At 37.9% G+C, this 6,000-nt stretch overlaps 1 pseudogene; it reads right to left on the bottom strand.

Moving 5' to 3' along the window:
• The window catches only part of LOC103201550, a 151,759-nt pseudogene that overhangs the window by 3,980 nt on the left and 141,779 nt on the right, over positions 1-6,000 (bottom strand).

The following is a 6,000-nucleotide window of genomic DNA, read 5'->3' as shown; positions in this document are numbered from 1 at the left end:
AGCTAGTAATTCTCATATCACCATAGTCTAAATGTTGGCATTTATACTTCTTGCTTATTCCTATAGAAACCAAAGATGTCTTTCATCAAAAAGGACCTAGTGCTTGGCAATTTTAGACAAGTTCTCTTGTGAAAAAATGAGTCAAACATGGCAGGTGATTCATATTGCCATTTTTATTAATAAAAAAGGCAGTTCATGCATACCAGTAAATTGTGTGAACTAAATAATTTTAGAAGTGATCATCTGAAATCGAGACTGCCTATACTTCCATTCAAATAATTATTTCTTCTTTTTTTTTTTTGACCCTGTGTAGTTAATTCAGAAGTTAGCATCTTTCTTTTAAGCCTGTTTGTCACATTTCAATTAAAATTGCTTAATTTAGTATTTCTCTAGACTATATTACTCCAAAAGGCCAGCTCAAGAAGTTTTAGGATAAACTAAAATGCATTTTTGATGACATACTAGAGTATTAAAATGCTTGAAGTTGTGAACCTTCACTCTCCCATCATAAATTTATTGCTTCTTTCATTTGCTTTTGTTTTAATTTTATGTTTACTTATTTATCTTTTGAGAATACAGTATGAAAAATGAATAGATGCATTTAGAATAGAATGGCATCAATATTCATCATCTAATAGATCTAAGCTGTGGATGAGCTTGGCAGTGATATATAATCTGTAAGTGAAGTAATGGAGACCAATATCCTGACATTAGACCATATTCACCTTGGAGCATTTTTTAAGAACCAACACACTGATTCTATCTTCCACTCTATCTAAACCAAGCACATGAATTCAGTATAAACAAAAATGAATGATAATCTAGTAATGCATTTTTTGGCAGTATGGCCAAGTAGAAAGAATAATGTTCTGGATGATTCTGGTATAGTGTAAAGAACACTAGGCTGAGGATAAGAGGACCAGAGGGAGGAGATTAAATTTGTCCTGCTATTGCCTAAGGCATTTGACTGCTAACCAGAAGGCTGGCAGTTCAAACCCACTAGTCATTCCTCGGAAGGAAGACTGGGCAATCTACTTCCGTAGAGATACCTCCTGAGAAGCCCAAGGAAGGTTCTTTATGAGTTGAAACTGACTTGATTTTTTTTGGGGGTGGTGGGGGAAGTGGGAGAGGACATTTGCTTTCCAGCTCGAAGTCAGTCATTTGTCTTTTCTGGACCTCAGTTTTCATATCTATCAGATGGAAGTAACACCTATGCTTCAGTCAATCCCAGGTGTCCTCAATTCCTTAACATGGTTTACAAATCCCATCATGATATGGTCTCTACTTTCCTGTCAGCCATCAAATCTTGCCTTTCCTCCATAGCTCTCTAAAGTCAGCAAGCACCTTTAAATCTCTGAGTGGGGTCATGCTCTTTCTAGCTTCTAGGTTTTTGCTTACCTTGTTCTTCCTGACTAGCAGAACCCAACCTAGCCTTAAAATGAAAAAAACAAAGACAAAACCGAACTCACTGCCATTGACTCAGTTCCCACTTATAACAACCCCCATTGTGTTTCCAAGGTGGTAAATCTTTATGAAAGTAGATTGCCCCATCTTCCTTCTGCAGAGTGCCTGGTGGGTCTGAACTACCAGTCTTCTGGTTGACAGTCAAATACCTTAGGCACTATACTACCAGAGCTCTTCAGCCTAGCGTTACTCTTCACTAATTTCACTCCACCCTTAGATGACTTCGTAATTGCTATGAAGTCTTCCCAGGCCCCTACAAGTCTAGGAAGGGTCTTCCATCTGCTTCTACCCTGTGCATTGATTGTAATCATCTTTATTTCTTTGTATTACTCATTAAACTGAGGATCTCTGAAATGAAGGATTGTTCAGTCTCAATCACTTATATTTCTAGGGCCCTGCAGAATGCCTAGCACATGGTTGTCTCTCATACCCTGTTTTGATGACTTTAGGTTATCCTCAGTTATAAGATGTACTATTTCTTGTATTACTAAGAAAAAAAAAAAAAGATTGCCAAACGAACTAAAGTACATCATCAACTGCAAGATGCATCTTAATATCAGAGATGTTAAAATGTGGAAAAGTATGTGTATTTTTTGGAATCAACGAAGAATCAAGTTCAATCAAGTTTAAGTTCAATATTTGCTGAAAGAGAAAATGGATTTATTTTGAGAATGAATTAATATAAATAATATAGCACTAAAAATGGTACACTTACTATGAGATTACTGTTATTTCTTTGCAAACATGATAGGTTGCATACTGTTGCTAGTTACCATCAAGTTGATGTTGACTCATGTGTGAATAGAACTTCTCCATAGGTTTTTCAAGGCCATGATCTTTTGGAAGCAAATCACCAGACCTCTGGAACCTCTGTTGGGTTCAAATGCTAAACTTCTGGCTAGTAGTGAGTGCTTAACCATCTGTGCCACCCAAGGACTCTTTAATAGTTTGCATAGTGAAGTATAATAAACCTATTGCAATGAGTTGATTCTGATTCATCAAACTCTGTCAAAGTTTAGAACAGAGGAGAACTGTCCCATAGGGTTTCCAAGGCTATAATTCTCTATGGAAGCAGACTGTCTTATCTTTTTCCCACAGAATGGCTGGTGGGTTCAAACTGCTGACCCTTCAGTTAGCAGCCCAATGCTTTAACCACTATTCTACCAGAGGTTTTTGGGAAGTATAATAGGTAATCTTAAAAATAGCATTAATTTTGTCCTGTGCTGATCAGACACAAATGAATTATATAGTCTATTCTGGATTTAGGAAGTTATGTGACTCACTGCCATTGAGTTGATTCCAACTCATAATGAGTTTCCAAGGTGGTATCTCTCTGGAAGTAGATTGCCCAGTCTTCCTTCTGAGGAGTGGTTGGTGGGTTTGAACTGCCAGCCTCTGGTTAGAAGTCAAATGTCTTAGGCACTACACCATCAAAGCTCCCATGTGAATGGAGGGAAAATGAAAAAAAAAAAAAATTATAGAAGAAAATGGGTTAAAAGCCATGGTCAAACTGAAACCATTTAGATTGCAGAAAAGAAAGCTAAAGAATACTCTCATAGCTGCAAGATATTTGTGTAAGTCTAAAAGACAATAATGGCTAACATTATTAAATTCTTTTTATCAGTTGAGAATGGTGCTAAGTGTTTTATTCTTACAAGGACATGGTGAGATTGTTAGTATAATTGTAAGTTTTAGAAATATATCACCAGTCAGTGACTGAGATTAGACACTATGTCTCACACTAGAGCTAAAGCTTTTAACTAGTAAACAAATACTCCTTCCAACCATGTATATATAATAAGATATGTTTACAATGAGTTAAATACCAAATTTATCTCTATGAACGATAACTAAAAGGAGTGGATTTAAACACAGAATCTGAATGTAAACTTAGGTATAAAAAGAAATGTCCTGATGTTGAAGATCCACCAGTCCTCAGTGAGTGATAAAATCATCCTATGCCCGTTTTTGCCCTGTGGTAGGCTGAAGAGTAGCCTGACCCAGACAGAGGAATTGTCCTCTCAGGTCCCTTTCTTAGAGCCCTCTGAGTGTCTCAGAGCTCATCGGTCATGAGCAGCAGCATGACTCAGCGACAGTGTCTGGCTAGCTGTGGTGACAGGGAAGGAGGACAGGTGTGTGTCCATACTACATACAGTCCTGCAGCTCTCCCCTGTCACCTGGTAGGTGAATCAAGCAGTACAATGGAAAGCAGCACCTGTTCTGTGGTCCCAACACTGCTGCCCACCCTGACAGAGCACAACACAGCACGCTGTTATCAGGTTAGGGTGGAAAGACAAAGGGGAACTATAGGATCAGAGAAATGGCTAAAATGACCAAGGGGAAGAGTAGACTGGAGAACAAGATGGCAGGCCCAAAAATCATAGTAAAATTGCTAATAATAATAAAGTCCACTATCATAGAGTCAATTCTAACTCATAGCAACCTCCATAGGGTTTCCAATAGTGTAAATCTTTATGGAAGTAGATTGCCTTATCTTTATCTCATGGAGCAGCAGGTGGGTTTCAACCACCAACCTTCTGGTTAGCAGCCAAATGCCTCACCTACTGTGCTGCCAGAGCTCCTTTAATAATAATAATAATAGTAGTAGTAGTAGCAACTATTTATTGAGCCATTTATTCAGGAAGTAGGACATGTATTTTATATGTATCAACTCATTTAATCCTCACTCAGAAGGAAGACTAGGCAATCTACTTCCCTAGGGAAACCCCCTGGGAAACTCAAGGAAGAGTTGCTATGAGTCAGAACTGACTTGACAGCAGTGAGTGAGTGAGACAACTTTACATGTTAACCCTATGATTAGCCCCATTTTATAGACGAAGAAACTGAGGGATAAAATGTTAGGGTAATATTCCAAGATCATAAGTAGTAGTAGAGCAAGGATTCAGACATGAGTCTGACTGAATCCAGACCTTGTAACACAAACCACTCATACCATACTCTCTTCTTTAAACTTTCCTCAGGCTGGATGTTTCTGAGGTGATGAGAAGCCAATACAACAACCATCTCCTCATCTGGCTGTGGTTCCTCTATGTTGAGTCACTCTCAGGGCTTAAAACTAGTTCATTCCAGTTCATGCCCTCTGCTTAGAATTTGCATTTCCTCTCCAGATATACTGAATCAGAATCTACATTTTTGACAGCATCCTCAGATGATTCCCTGGGGAATCTTGTAAAAAAGAGATTCTGATTCAGTATATCTGGGGTGGAAATGCAAATTCTCAGCAGGAGGTCAAACCAGAATGAAGCAGTTGGAAGCATTGGTCACTCTGCAGCTGAAAACAAAACCCAACTTTTCATCAAGATCCTTTAAGAACCAAATATTCAAATAGTCTAGCTTCAGTGTGTTTTTTTACTTACAAACTAGGTTTGTTTAGATTGACCTTCTACCTAGTCTGGTCATCTTACATTGAGTGATGAAGATGTAAGGGCAAACTTACTCATCCAGTAAGATTAGTTGATCTACAGCGATCATTGCAGAGACAGATTTGATAATCAGAGAATCTGCTTGCCTTATTTACACACGTATTATATATGCAGTTAACTGAGAAGTCATCATACATGGCATTTATATGATGCAATTTAGCATTTTAAAAATGCTTTGTAGTAGTCTCTAATCATATCATCTGGGGTAGACTTATATTCCTAATTAAATCATTAAAATTTGAATTAAATTATTAAACAACCATAAATTCTGTCACAGTTAGTCAAGACACCTAGCACCAAACAGCCCTTAAGTAAACGTTGGTCCAATGGTTGACTTTGATGGGAGACTCTGAGCTGTACAAGAATAACGCCTGGGTAAAGAGTTAATTGGCCTAGATTTTGACTGGCTCTACTTCCACCACCTGTGCTACCTTGGCTAAGTCTCATCTTTTTAAGCCTGACTTCTTCATCTGCAACCAGATTCCTTCCAACTTTAACATTCTGATTCACTATAAACTGAAGTCTTTAAGGAAGGATTTGGTCTCATTTGTCTTGGTGCTCTCATTACTTAACACAATGCCTAGCACTAATAAAAACTAACATGTATGTGTGTGTACATATATATTTATCTGTATCTCCACACACATATATATATACACAAAAGACCTATGACTTCCATAACCATTAGAAAAATATAAGGAAAATCTATCCACTTTCAAAGTGGGAGTGAGATAGAAGACTCTCAGAGGCCTCTGCTTTCTTTGCTGCCTTTTGTGTTTGAAGAAACAAGGAATGTAAGGCATTTTGTGGCATCGGAGTTTGAGAGTTCAGTTCTATTCCTTTCTCATTTTCCATGTGGCTAACAGTGAAGTGGAATGGATAGTGATCAGCGGATTGCCAGAGTCCTCTCTGACCTTCATCAATGACATGCCAAACTAAAATCTTCCAGCTACTTTGTCCCATGTACCACAAGAGTACAGACTTATGTTTGAGCGTGAAAAGTTATTTGAGCCCTCTCAATCTGAAATTTCTAATTATGTAGAGAATTCCCACCCTACTCCTCCCATTATGAATATATTTGGTGATTTCAATT

This window comes from Orycteropus afer, unplaced genomic scaffold (assembly GCF_000298275.1).
Source record: "Orycteropus afer afer isolate SDZICR_OR568_19922 unplaced genomic scaffold, OryAfe1.0 scaffold00154, whole genome shotgun sequence".
NCBI lineage: Eukaryota > Metazoa > Chordata > Mammalia > Tubulidentata > Orycteropodidae > Orycteropus > Orycteropus afer.
The sequence above is the reverse complement of the archived record's forward strand: the minus strand, read 5'-3'. Positions and strand labels throughout refer to the sequence as shown.